This window comes from Myxine glutinosa, unplaced genomic scaffold (assembly GCF_964187855.1).
Source record: "Myxine glutinosa unplaced genomic scaffold, kmMyxGlut1.1 SCAFFOLD_1852, whole genome shotgun sequence".
In the NCBI taxonomy this organism is placed as follows: Eukaryota; Metazoa; Chordata; class Myxini; order Myxiniformes; family Myxinidae; genus Myxine; species Myxine glutinosa.
Window position 1 is genome coordinate 1 of NW_027617947.1, and position 15,000 is coordinate 15,000.

The 15,000-nt window shown below is 45.0% G+C and overlaps 1 protein-coding gene across 1 annotated transcript in view; it reads left to right on the forward strand.

Annotated features, from left to right (window-relative positions):
- Window positions 1-9,740: 9,740 nt before the first annotated feature.
- Window positions 9,741-15,000, forward strand: part of LOC144889228 (uncharacterized) — a gene marked incomplete at its 3' end in the record, with an annotated part of 78,677 nt that continues 73,417 nt past the window's right edge. Inside the window, exon 1 of the mRNA XM_078769268.1 lies at window positions 9,741-9,803. The remainder of the gene's footprint in view (window positions 9,804-15,000) is intronic.

Sequence of the window (15,000 nt, forward strand, 5' to 3'; positions counted from 1 at the left end):
AGACGACTCACACGGGGAATTGCAGAGTGGATTGGCTGGAAGGAGGTGTGTGGCTGGAGGGGGAGGACGGCACGGAGCTGGCTGGAGCTTGATCCCGCACGGGACGTCGGGCTGGACCTCGACGGCCGCTGATGCCACCGGGCCTGTCGTGTGCGCGGGATCACGGGTCGGAGCTGCTTGGTGGAGCCGACGCGCTGGTGGGGGGTCTGGCGTGACGGGTTCTCTCCTCTCTCTTTCTTGGTCCAACCACTCTTTCGCCACCGACAACTCAACGCAACCAACGCAACCACTCAACGCAACCACTGACCACCCCTGACGACCAACTCAGCTCTGACCAAAACCACACAACTCAGCTCTTGTCATGGAGCTCTCTTTTCAGACTCATCTCCTTGTCTCAGTAAAAGCGCATCTCTGCTGACGACCCAGCTCTTTGCTTTGCAGCTCAGCCTTTCAGCTCATCTCTGCGACTCATCTCTCGTCTGCTCTTGGGAGCTCCCCGTGGCGGGTTATATAGGCCCCGCCCCTCAACCTTTGCGAACCTCCCCCAAACGCTCTTCCTCCGCCCTCTCAAACCAAACCCCTCGTGCTCGGTTGGTTGTTCGGGGCTGGTTCACTCCTCCCTCTATGACGAGGTGGAGACACGCCCTTCTTCTCCGACCCTGCCTCGTGGTCAATGGCGGCAATTGGAGGGGATGTAATTGGCAATGGCAATTGAGGCCTGGCAATGACGAAAGGGGAAATGGAGGTTTTTGGGAATGGGAATGAAGGGAATCTACTCTTATTTCACTCGGTGCAATGGAGTGTCATTCTAATGGAAGACAAGGCCTTACTCTAAGACACATAATAAGATATAAGCTACTGAACAAGGGTTTTATCGGGTCCTGCAATGTGGTGTTTATGGAATAACTACCGAGACGCCCTTTGACCTTTACACTACAGAGGTATTTACAAAGGGTGATCTTTACAACAATTTACACTACAGCAACAAAAAAAAAACAAGCCATTCTCATATCCACAACAATATATATATATATATATATATATATATATATATATATATATATATATATATACATCATGTAAGACAAAATATATGAAATTTTACACACAATAAAGGAAGATAAGACTATTTTGAGTTATGTCTCAAAAAAGATTCAAAAAAATATTTTCTTTTGGAAGTACACTTTAAATATCTGCAATGCATTTCAGGGTGTCACAATGTGATTTTTCTGATATTAAGGGTATTGCCATCTTTTTTTGACTGTTTAGTGCATTGTCTGCTTCTCTTCTGCTCCAATCGGTTCATCTGATCATTTGCTTGTAAAAGTGGACATCTCTCTGGCCATTCTCAGAGAACATCCTCAGCGTCGACGAGTCTGGCATTTCACTCAGGCCGACTGGCACGGTCTTCAAGCAGCCATCAATCATCTGGACTGATCTCCATCTCTACTGCCTCTGATATCTACTTTTCCTGGAATTCTTCGACAGAAACCTGCTCTCTCTCATGTGCAGATTTTTTTTTGTTGTTGTTGTATGTATAGAATCGAGGCTCGTGAAAGAGCTAACATTTATTTCACAAACAAATCAAACAGACAAACAAAATATATAAAAGGAGGGAGCGGTAGACAAGATGGGGAGAGAAGGGGAAGCACACAAACACAACATTTGAGAGCAGGGACATCGGGAGATGTGTGGGAGGGAGAGGGCTTGGGGGGGAGGAGGCGTGGGAAGGGGGGGAGGGGTGGGGTGGGAGGAGTATAAAACACAAGGACACCAAGGACTTCCAGGACAGAAGTTGGTATTTCAAAAAAGTGGATTTGGGGTGAAATTAGCAGGGGTAGAAAAGATCAAGGTTTTGGATGGGGGAAGATAAGAGATGGTGGTGAACAGCTGTTTTAAAGACCTGGAGGGAGGAGTGGGATTGAAGAGAGTGAGGGAGTTTGTTCCAGAGGTGGGAGACAAGAGGAATGAAGGAGTGAAGGTGAGCAGAGAGTCTTGATTTTGGCAGTTTAACCATAAGAGAGTTGCAGGCAGATCTTGTGTGACCTGTAGGAATATTTGGGGGACAGAGCGCAGAGAGAGCTGGGGGGGCAAGGCCAGAGGGGAGCTGGGGGGGGGGGGGGGGCAAGGCCGGAGAGGAGTCGGTAGAAGACGGAAAGACCACCAACCTGCCTGCGGTGAGTGAGTGAAAGGCCCTTCGAGTTCGCTTCATCGTGGGAGATTCCAATGATTCTGAACGCTTTGGTTTCAACAGCATGAAGACGAGCTAGGTGTGAGGCATGAGCACCAGCCCAGAGGGGAGAGCAGTATTCCATTGAGCTGTGGATGAAAGCCTTGTATGTGGTGAGGAGCTCCGTTGTGCCAAGGAAGGACTTCGCACGATGGAGGATGCCCAGTTGGCGACTGGCTTGGAGCCCAGATTTGAAATGTGGTTTTCCCAGGAAAGATCATGGCAGATAGTGAGACCCAAAAGCTTGAGTGACAGAACTTCTTGGAGAGGATTATTCAGAAAGTGGATGGGAGGGTTGTCCAGTCGGTCTTTCGGAGAGACATCGTAAGAGTGTGAGATTTGTCAGGATTGAAAGACATGTTCCACTTGTTTGCCCAGTCTGTGATTTTGTCCAGGTCTGCAGAGAGTGAGGAGGCTGCAGACTGCCGATCTGAGGGATGAGGAATGGAGCGACAGAGAGTGGAGTCATCAGCAAAGAGATAGAGAGGATTAATTCAAAGATAGAGACAAAGAAACAAAACAAAGATAGAGAGGATTTATTCCATCTCGTCTTCATACCCAGTCTTCGTATCCTGATATGGAGCAGTTGTCATACCCTTCCTACCGTCCAAGGTTGTACTGAATCTTGTGGTGAGACAGTTGCCCTGAAACAACTTGACTTTGCCTCTTGTAAGGCTAATCCAACTGAAGGCCCATCTCAGTTCCCTCCACCAAGCTCGGAACAAGTGTGTCTACCCTCAGGAGTGCCAGGAAGCACTATCTCTCCACACTCAAGAATGAACTCTCAAACCTGTCTCCTTCCTCCAAATCCTGGTGGCGTCTGGTCAAATCCGTTTTCTGTGTTTGTTCCCCCTCCATCCTCCCTTACCTCAAATGTCTACACAGTTGACACCGCACGTGACAAAGCGAATGCCTCAACTCTGTGTTTGCCTCAAATCTTGTGTCCAAACCCATCTCTCTCTGTTCCCACCTTACCCAGTCGAACTCAACTGCTCCTGGACTCTGTGTCCTTCTGTCCTGACAAGGTGGAGAAGTTTCTGTCAAACCTCGACCCTGATTCTGCAACTGGACCAGATGGCATCAGCCACGGGTTCTAAAATCCTGCTGTTCCGCTCTATATTCAATTCAATTCAATTCAATTCAATTCGGTTTTATTTGAACAAAGAAAAAAATGTACATGACTGCAGTCCAAGGACTAATAATATCAAGTTTAAAATATACATATTTTCACAAAGTAACAAATACATTATACAGACAGAAAAAAGAAAACTGTCTATTTGCATTGGTGAATCAATCAAAACCCAAAAAAAAAAAATCATTTAGCAGCAGGATCCAACATGGAAATTTCAAATCAACTTTGCAGAGCTGTCACACAGTGCAACCTGAGGTGCCACTGAGCTCTTTTCATCAACTCTTGCACCCTGGGGCAGTGAGTGGGTCGTCAACCGATCTAGGGCCAGCTCGACATGACACAATGTGGCAAAAAGGCTGATGATTGCAAGCTCTCATTGCCGAGCCGTCGTGCTCCACTTGTGGAAATAGATTCTCTACTTCTTGTGGAAAAAGCTGATGATTGCAAGCTGTATCACCCTCTTTGTTCTCTTTACCGTCTCTTTTGCTCAAGGTCATCTGCCATCTGCTTGGAAATCGGCCAATATTCCCACTTTACACAAAAAAGGTGCAAAAACATCCTTGCAACTACAGACCATTCAGCTTGCTCCCAATCATCAGCAAGGTCATGGAATCAATTATCGCTTCTGACATCAAATCCTTCCTCTTCTCCAATGGCTTGATCTCAGATCATCAATTTGGATTCAGACCAGGTCATTTTACTCTGGACATGCTGCTTCTGCTGTCTCAACAATGGATGGAGGTTCTCAATGCAAAACAGGAAATGAGAGCTTTTTCCTTTGACATATCACATGCCTTTGATACGGTCTGCTCACCAAACTCTCTTCCTATGGTATCCATGGAAACCTCCACGCATGGCTTGCAGACTTCCTGTGGTCGCAGTCAATGTGTGGCCCTGAATGCAATTCTCTCATCTCCCCTTCCTGTTCAGGCTGGAGTTCCTCAAGGCAGTGTTCTGGGCCCTGTGCTTTTTCTGGTCTTCATTAATGATCTCTCCGACTCTCTGGAAAATCACATCTATCTCTTTGCTGATGACTCCACCCTCTGTCGCGCCATATCTCATCCCTCCGATCGGCAGCAACAGCATCTTCACTCTCTGCAGACCTGGACAAAATCACAAACTGGTCAAATAAGTGGAACATGTCTTTCAATCCTGACAAATCTCACTCTCACTTTGTCTCTCCGAAAAGATCGACTGGACAACCCTCCCATATACACTGTAACCCCGATATAACGAACTGCTCGGGAGACATAAAAAAAGTTCGTTATTTTGAAGTGTTCGTAATACTGAATAATGTACGAATCACCATACTATCACACGTATTCATATGCCAAACAACAAACTCTTTGTATTGTTCATTCATGTACATTTTATTGTTCGATTGTACGAATAAAAAACTTAAAAAAGCATTGCTGTTGTGTCATTGTTTAAAAGTTCATGTATAAATAAAATGTTCAAGTACATGTCATATTCACCGAATGTTCAATTTACTGTGTGAAGAAACTGGTAATCTTGGATTGTTTACTCTTGGAGGTGGCGTTTTCTTTGCATGCATAAGATAATAGCTGACGGAGCTGTAAAGCTTTAATGCTGTCGACTGGTTGCCCTTCAAAACCGACTGTCGGTTGCTGTCGACTGGATGGTTCATTGGTGTCATCAGAGTCACTTTCGATGTCACACTGCAGTGTTGTTTCACGAACGGAGGCGATAATTTCTTCATCGGTCATCGAACTGGTCACGGGAACGTCTTCATCGACGTCCACCCATAATCTTACGTGGACAAATTCCCGTAACTCCTTTTCCTTTCCTTTGAACGTTGATATGCTGCTCTTAGGAATTCCGTATTCTCTGGAAGGGTTTGCTGCTTTCTCACCAAGACTGAGACGATCAATGATACGGAGCTTGTCTTCAACTGACAAGATCTTGCGTTTACGGGACGGTGTAGCCATATTGATTTGCCTTACGTTGAACAATATAATCTCATTAAATATGCGGGGGACAGGAAGTTCGTTCGTTATATCCGGAAGTTCGTAATACTGGTGTTCGTTATAGTGGGGTTCCAGTGTACTTTCTCAACAATCCTCTTGAAGAAGTTCTGTCACTCAAGCTTTTGGGTCTCTTTATCTGCCATGATCTTTCCTGGGGAAAACCACATTTCCAAGCTGGCCTCCAAAGCCAGCCGCCTTCTGGGAATCCTCTGTCATGCGAAGTCCTTTCTGTGCATTTCTGAGCTCCTCACCACATAAGAAGCTTTCATTCGCAGCTCAATGGAGTACTGCTTTCCCATCTGGGCTGGTGCTCATGCTTCACACCTAACTCGGCTTCACGCGGTTGAAACCAAAGCATTCAGAATCATTGAAATCTCCCGCGATGAAGCTGATTCTGAGGGCCTTTCTCTCTCTCACCGTGGGCAGGTTGGTGGTCTTTCTGTCTTCTACCGACTCCTCTCCGGCCTTGCTCCCCCGGCTCTCTCTCTGTGCTCTGTCGCCATAATATTCCTTCAGGTTGCACAAGATCTGCCTGCGACCCTCTTCTGGTGAAACTGCCAAAATCAGGACTCTCTGCTCACCTTCACTCTTTCATTCCTCTTTTCTCCCACCTCTGGAACAATCTCCCACACTCTCTTCAATCCCACGTCTCCCTCCAGGTCTTTAAAACAGCTGTTCACCACCATCTCTTATTTCCCCCCATCCAAAACCTTGATCTTTTCGACCCCCGTTAAAACACCACAAATCTGCCTCTTTCATTCCCCAACTTGTTTCCTGAAATTCCTAGTCGTGTTCATTTGCTTTATACCATGCACCTCCTCCCTCCTCCCCCAGCCCTCCCCCTTGCACAGATCTACTGATGTCCCAGTTCTCTTCTGCTGTGCTTGTGTGCTTCCCTCTCTCTCTGCCTCTTGTCTCCCGCTCCCTTCATTGTATGTTTTATGTGTTTGTGCATGTTTTCATGTTCATTGTGTTAGTTGTTACACGAGCCTCAATTCTGTATACAAAAAAAATAAATCTGTAGTGCCTGAATTGGTCTAATTTGTGACTTGTACAGTTAGTGTAGGACTGCAGGTCATGCTTATTGTGTTTCAATTTAGAAATGCATCCAAAGAAAGAGGTTGCATGCTGATGCACGGATGTATATTAAAAATCTTATTGCTTGTCTTTGCCAAGCGGGCAAGTCATATGAAATCCACAAGCACCTGAAGAAAGAGAACATCCCTTTTTGCCTACCACAAAGAGAATAGGTCGACAGTTCCAGAAAGCTCTCTGCTCACTTTCACTCTTTTATTCCCCTTTTCTCCTGCCTTTGGAACAAACTCCCTCACTCTATTCAATCCCACTCCTCCCTCCAGGTTTTTAAACCGCTGTTCACCTCCATATTTTATCTTCCCCCTTCCAAAACCTTGATCTTTTCTACCCCTGTTAATTCACCCCAGATCAACTTTTTTGAAATACCGACTTCTTTCCTGGAAGCCCTAGCAGTGTCCACGTGTTTTGTACCCCTCCCCCGTTCCCATGCCTCCTCCCCCCAAGCCCTCTCCCTCCCACAGGTCTCCCATTGTCCCTGCTCTCAAATGTACTTGTGTGCTTCCCTCTCTCGCTCCCCATCTTGTCTCCCGCTCCCTTTATCATCTGTTTTATGTGTCAGTTTGTTTTTTTGTGATTAATGTTAGCTCTTACACGAGCCTCGATCTTGTATACCAAAAAAAAAAAAAGAAGCTGGTTCTACTGCAAGGAAGAAGGGATCTGGCAGGCCTAGAGCCACTACAAGTAATGATGACAGTTGACTGAAATTCTTAGTTTTCCAGGAAAGAAATAAAAGCCTGTGGAACCTGTCAGAGGAGTTCAGAACTGCTGAAAACAAGACTGTTTGCAGAAGGACCATCACAATAATGTTTACTGATGCTGGTTTTGCCTCAAGAAGATGTGCTAAGAAGCCTCTATTATTTAAAAAACATTCAGGACGGATTGCACGTTTTGGCCGAATATGGGAACAGCCATTTACACTGCTATCAGATAGTTCTGTGGAGTGATGAATCAAGATTTCAGCCTTGTTTTTCTATTTCAATCAAGATTTCTCGAAGGAACTGGAACTGAGAGAATAACTGAGAGAATTGGGAGGAGGCATAGATCTGGGGAAGGGTATAAAACAATTTCTAGAGTGTTGGAAATTCCCAAGAGCACCTTGAGCCTCATCATTAGGAAATGGAAAGAATATGGAACGACCCAGTCTCTTCCTGGATCTGGCTGTCTGACCAAAATGAGCGACTGGGCAAGAAGGACCTTGGTCAGTTGGGCAACCAAGAACCCAATGAGCACAGTCTCTGCAGGACTTTACAAATCTAGGCTTTATGGGAGAGTGGTCAGACGGCAATCACGCCTGAGAAACGAAACTCACATTAAAGACTGAAAGCATTAGGCAAATATTCTGTGGTCGGTTGAGGTGAAAATTGAACCCTTTGGCCTGAATACAAAGCACTACATATGGTGGAAACCGAGCACGGCTCATCACACGTCGAATAACATCCCTATTGTGAAGTATGGTGGTGGCAGCATCATGCTATTGGGATACTTTTCAGCGGCAGGGACTGGGAAACTTGTCAGGATAGAGGGAACAATGCATGGAGCCAAATACAGAGAAATCCTTGAGGAGAACCTGCTTCAGTGTCCACAAGACCTTCGACTCTGGGGAAGATTTACATTCCAATATGGCTATGATCCCAAGCATACAACCAAAGCATCATTGGAATGGCTTCAGAACAAGAACCTGAAAGTCCTTGAGTGGCCCAGCCAAAGCCCAGACTTGAATCCTATTGAGAATCTGAATCCTATTGAGAATCTGGAAAGACTAGAAGATTGCTGTTCACCGATGCTCCACATCCAACTTGACAGAGCTTGAGCAATTCTGCAAGGAAGAATGGGAGAAACTCCTCAAATCCAGATGTGCAAAGTTGATACAGATATACCCAAGAAGACTCAAAGCTGTAATTTCTGCCAAAGGCGCTTCTACAAATATGGATGCAAGGGGCTGAATACTTGTGTAAATTCGATATTTCTGCATTTCATTTTCAAGAAATTTGTAAAAATTTATAAAAACGTGTTTTCACTTTTACATTATGGAGTATTATGTGTGGATTGGTGACAAATCTCAATTTAATCCATTTTAAATTCAGGCTGTAACGGTAACAAAATGTGAAAAAAGCCAAGAGGTGTGAATACTTTCTGAAGGCCCGGTGTACTCTGAATCTGTAACTCCAATTTTCTCAGCTCAATACTGAGACTTTTCATCAGTTAACAATACCAATGCTGATTCACACAAAGGCACACGAAGGTATCTAGAGTATCACCGGTGCATCTGCAAAAATGTCAGTCCAAGTCCTAGAAAATTAATGGAATCATGAACAAAAAGCAATACTTGAGAACAAGGAAGTAACGCTCACATATGACCTGATGATCCCATCGAGCGTCACCATAGCAAACAAATTACTGCGACTGGATATTGTAATGCGGTACAAAAAGGAAAATATGGCATTACTCATTGAGGTTTCAGTACCCAGCAATTTTGGCCTAAACAATGCAGATATCGAGAAATTGAGCACGTACCAAGACCTAAAAAATGAAGTGCAATGATTCTGGAATCAGAAGAGCGCCAAAGTTGTACCAGTGATTATCGGAGCAATGGGAATGATGAAGAAGAACATTACAAGATCTTGAAAGCCTTCTTTGGGAATATGAATACAAATGAACTACATTTGGAAGCTCTTTGGGGCTCGGTGACAATCCTGAAAAGAATCCTTGCATCAAAACTTTGAGAACAAGAAAACTTCACAGTTTGATCCATGAATCCTGACACTCCTCCCCTCCCTCCGCTTCTGGAAGGAGGGGGGAGTCAGGTGGTGCCATGGACCTTACCGAAATGAAAGTGGATACTTCAAAACCTGGATGGACTTTGTTCCATCTTCTGAAACCCGCAAATGGAGATAACAACCAACAACACACCAAAATAATTTTTTTTTATTTTTTTTTATTTTTAAACTTTTTAACATGACAAAAGGCATTCCAAACTTTTGTGCAAGAGTAGATTGCACAGACATGTTTGTTGATTTCATAAATATTTATTAATTAATTACATGTTTTATCTGGCAGGTGCTCACTCATTTTATGAAAGTGGATATAAGTTTTCACATTAGCTGAAAATCTCATCAGGATTGTTCTCGATTTCTGATTAGATGATAGAAAAGTTTGAGGATGAAGGATTTGCTCCCAAGTTTAAAATGTTGATTTTATAATAAATGACTGCACATCATTGTTACTTTGGTGCTCTCGCATTTTCACTCATTGTTTTTCCGATATTATTTCTGTCATTGTTACAACTTCAGGACCAGGAGATGGGGGACGAGTTGCAGATGGGCCAGGCGCCTCCCAGCTCTGTTCTCTTGCTGCCGAGGTTTGTTTTGCCACATGAAATGTTGTGGGTGTGCATGCGTGCGCATATGTACAATATATGCACAAATACTTATCATATGTATGTATATATATAATATATATTGTTACGTTTATGGGGGAAGGTAAAAGAATACCATAGGAAAGGTAGAATTGTATCAGAAATAGCATGGACCGCGTAACGTGAAGGAGCATTTCGGTGTACATAAGTACGGAAAATGTAGCTTGAGGTTGTTTAAATGTGCATCATACGGAAGATGATGCCGATGCCGTGCTAAATAGTTCTAGGGTGTAAGGCAAGTTTCCCCTGTTTGTCAAACCCTCTGTAGTCTTTCCTAACATTTTTAACAACTACCAGCCAAGCCAAGCAGGAGCCGGCCAAACAGTCTGCCCCCATGGAGCTGATATTGAAAAAAGGACCCGCCCAGGGGAGGTGGAGCGACCGTGCAGTGCAAGGGGCGTGGGGAACAGGACCGGCAGCCCACGCCTCCCGAGTGACGCGATTGGTCCGGTGAGGGAGAGCACAGGGCCAGCAAGAAGCTTGACTATTGGCTCACGAGTTGAAGAAGAAGAGCGTGAGCTCTGCTTGCTAGGAACAAGAAGGCTTGGCCATATTTTTTCTTTGGTGCGTGCTGAAGGAGAGCGGATGGTGCGACGATCGCAAGGAGCCTTGGACTGCTGGGCTCTGAGTGGGCGCTGTTTAGCCGCGCTGTCCTTCCCGGGAAACGTTTTTTTTTTTTTTTTTGTATACAAGATCGAGGCTCGTGAAAGAGCGAACATTAATCACACAGAAAGACAAACCGACACATAAAACATATAACATAGGGAGCGGTAGACAAGATGGGGAGAGAGGGGGAAGGACACAAACACAACATTTGAGAGCAGGGACCGAGAGACATGGAGACATCGAGAGATCTGAGAGAGGGCGAGGGCTTTGGGGGGGGGGGGGGGGGGGCGTGGGAAGGGGGCGGTGGGAGAGGTATAAAACATATGGACACTGCCAGGACTTCCAGGAAATAAGTTGGAATTTCAAACAACGTGGATCTGGGGTGAATTAGCGGGGGTAGAAAAGATCAAGGTTTTGGATGGGGGAAGATAAGAGATGGTGGTGAACAGCTGTTTTAAAGACCTGGAGGGAGGAGTGGGATTGAAGGGAGTGAGGGAGTTTGTTCCAGAGGCGGGAGAAAAGAGGAATGAAAGAGTGAAGGTGAGCAGAGAGCCGAGATTTCGGCAGTTTAACCATCAGAGGGTTGCTGGCAGATCTTGTGCGACCTGTAGGAATATTTGGGGGACAGAGCACAGAGAGAGCTGGGGGTGCAAGGCCGGAGAGGAGTCGGTAGAAGACAGAAAGACCACCTACCTGCCTGCGGTGAGTGAGTGAAAGGCCCTCAGAGATAGCTTCATCGCGGGAGATTCCAATAATTCTGAAAGCTTTGGTTTCAACAGCGTGAAGCCGAGCTAGGTGTGAGGCAGGAGCACCGGCCCATAGGGGAGAACAGTATTCCATTGAGCTGCGGATGAAAGCCTTGTATGTGGTGAGGAGCTCAGGTGTGCCGAGGAAGGACTTCGCACGACGGAGGATGCCCAGTCGGCGACTGGCTAAGACTAAGGCTAAGACTGGTTGAGACACAAAAAGAGAGCGGGCCGTCTTCAAGACTCATCCCACGGCTCTGGGCATCTTGGACGCACAGGCCTTTTCGTCGGCTGTCACCATCTTGCAAAGTTCCCGCCTGTGTGGCATCGAGCTTCAGCAGCCACCAACCTTCTAAAAGGGTTCAGTGAGGCAAAGCTAAGCGCTGGCCAAGGGGGGATTGTATTTTTGATTTATTTCTTCCTTCTGTGTTGTATTCGTAACTGCGTGGTGGTACCTCAAAATATAATTTAGTTTACCTCAACATTTATTTTCGTCCGTGCCGTATTTGCTTTTAAATCATTTGTGTTTCATTTTATTGAAGGTGTAGTGTCATTGCTTAGGCTTGCATGGCTGCCTCTGGAATTGGCTCACTCATCTTTATTGATGATGTAACTCATGATGGCAGCAGCAAGATGAATGCAAAAATGTACAGAAACATTTTGTCTGCCTATGTACAAGAAAATGCCTCCAAACTCATTGGGTAGTGCTTCATCATGCAGCAAGACAATGCCCCAAACCACACTGGCAATGCAACCAAGGAGTTCATCAGGGGAAAAAACTGGAAGGTTTCAGACTGGCCAAGTCAATCTCCTGATTTAAACCCAATGGTGCATTTCACTTGCTGAAGAGGAGACGAAAGTCAGAAACACCCAAAACAAACAACAACTGAGTATGGCTCCAGTAAAGGCTTGGCAAAGCATTTCAAATGAAGATACCAAGAGTTTGGTGATGTTATCGGGTCACAGGCTCAATGCAGTTTTTACATGCAATGGATATGTAACCAAATTCTCACTATTATACTACTTTGAATTACTTTCGGTTAATCTGTTGCAATACCTATGCTTTTCTAAAATGGGGGAACTCATCATACATACAAAGTACTATTGTAGTAGGGTCAATATACGAAAAAAACTCACCTAACCCCCCAAAAATGGATACAAAAGGTTTTTCAATGGATTCTGGTACCATTGGGCATGCTAAATAACATACTAAAAATCTAGTAACATCTGACTTCCGGAAAGGGGTCATTTTCAAGATGGCGTCCAAGATGGCCGCCGGGAGCTTAAAATGGCCATATCTCAATTATTATTTAACCTAGAAAGGTGGTTTTGGTGTCTAACCCTCGGTTTTAGGGCCCAGGGAATCCAATTGAATCAATAAAATTACCATCAGTTAATTATTTATTGACAAGTCCAAATGGCATCCCAAGGTGACATCCTGATCCACTAAAATGGCTCTGTCGAATAGTAGTCAACCTAGAGAGATATTTTCAGTGTGTATACCTAGGTTTAAGGCACCCAGGAAATCATCAAAATTACTTAAATAAGCACAAAGTAATCAGGTAATCCAGTAAGCCAGGTTTACCAGCCCATTAGGCATTTGTTGTCTTATACAGTTAGTCGCTATTCATCGTCATCCTCCGACTCCTCTGGAAGAAACTTGTTATGTGGATTGTCACATTCTTCAAGTTGGCACGGTCAACAGGTAGTAGTCGTAGTACTCCGTCAAATCCTTGTGCTGTTCAGATGTCGTGTATGACAGGTTTGTGAACTCCTGCATTGCGATATTGTACTCTGATGTTATGGGGCTTGACATGGTCCAAAGGGCTCTCTGCTCTTCAGACATGCCGCTTCCGCGTGTCAGACCTCCAGTGGTCTTCAACGACCTCATCAACGTCTGCTCAATGACAAGATCTGAACTGAGGCCTGCCCATAACTGGCTGCTGCGACGGATAACATGAAAACCCTTTTCGAATTTTCTGAACATGTCTGGGTGGTTGATATCAAGCTGACCCATCTCTTGGACATAGACGTATGCTGATTTCAGGTAACTGTAATGCCCAGCTGTGGCGAATATCGGAATGCAGTCAGAAACGGCGCGTAGGTGCATCAGCCAAGAACCTGTTCGATCTGCCTTTATCAGTGACATAGCAACTTTTACCATGCTTTGGTAATTCAACCACAATTGACTTGTCTTGGACCTAGCACCCAGTTCCATCTTCCTTTTCTCCAGCTCTTCGTTTATTCGACCGAGGGTCTCTGAGGTGAACACAGTTTCTAATGTCATCTCACCGTTCAATAATGCAGTATACATCCCTTCAGACTCTTCAACCATTGCTGCAAATTCGGGACTATCATCTGCCATCTCTGACACTATCATACGGTTAAGACATTTGTCTACAAGAAGATGGCCACGGAATGCTCTCTGAACCGATTTGCCTGTGTCGTGGAAGTGTGTTTGGGACTCAAGACTCCAATGACCGGAAACAGGTTTACAAAAGATCAAGACTTTATTAACTACTAGTTCACTTGTTTCAAATACTAATAACTACCGTTAACTCAATGTACCAGATAACTCTATCCGCATGGTCCTTCTGGTTCGGCTGATGTTTCTGCGCAGCCCCGTACTCATTCCTTCCGTCAGAGACTCTCCCGGCAAGTGCTCTTGACTCAAAGTTTGTCCTCGTTTATATCGGCACACTCGAGTTAATCCTCCATGCGCTAAATCTTAATCCCTTCTCCGCAGAAATGTTACTCAGTCATCCCGCTAGCCTTACGGAGCCGGTTCGCTCCCCCCCTGCTGGGAGTCACATTTGCCTCAATAGGAGGGTGCTCTAGCCTGGGGCTGTGACCAGGTGAACAAGAGATTACCACGTTCGTGCACATTCCTGACATTCATTTACGAAATCGTCTATCTGCTTCGTTACCAGTCCCAATCAATGAGTTACACTTCCACACCTGTCATCATATGGGCTATGGCATTTCCACCATAGACTACCTCTGGAATGTCCTTAAGTCCTGTGCCCTCCATCAGAAATTTGAATATACGGATGTGTGATGTTTTCTCTCTCATTGTCACTATGTCATCGAAACCTTCTCCTTCTGCAATATATATGCAGTTCCCATACCGTTCCTTCAGGTGTCTTTTTAGGTATTGATTACCATAGGGGAGGGAATCGGCCTTAGACAAATACTCTTTCATTTTACACCTAAGGTCAGAAACAGTCAGCTGTTCTTCATCATTCGCTGCAAGGTATGCACACATCTTTGAGAAGGCTTGTTCTTGGTCTTCATCTTTTGGCCTTGCAGATTTCCTCCGGTTTGGATCAGGATCTGTCTGAAATTGCAGGGGTATATGACGGCCACACCTGAAATGGCTGCTACAATCTTGATGATACACGCAGTCTGCAGCGTGTAGATCCCTATGATAGTATTCAATTCTACCTTTGACCTTGAAAGACCACTCATCTTGCCGGTTATCACAGCATAGCAATATTTTCTTTGCAAAGATATCAGTTTTCACATAACTATAGTCTGCACTTCCTTCCTGAACACTAGTGCCGCAGAAAAGGCAATCAGTTTTGCTATTGAACGGACCTTCAGAAACCCTAGTACTCCTTTTAGTGGTACTGGATTCACCACTCTGTTTCCTCTTTAAATGAAGATCAATTTCTATACTGTTTGTGTACATTTTGCGACAGTTCACATGCACTTTACAGCCAGCAGTCACAGCAATGGTGTCACCTCTCCGAACACTAGCTTCATTGATCCCATCAGCACCCTTTTGG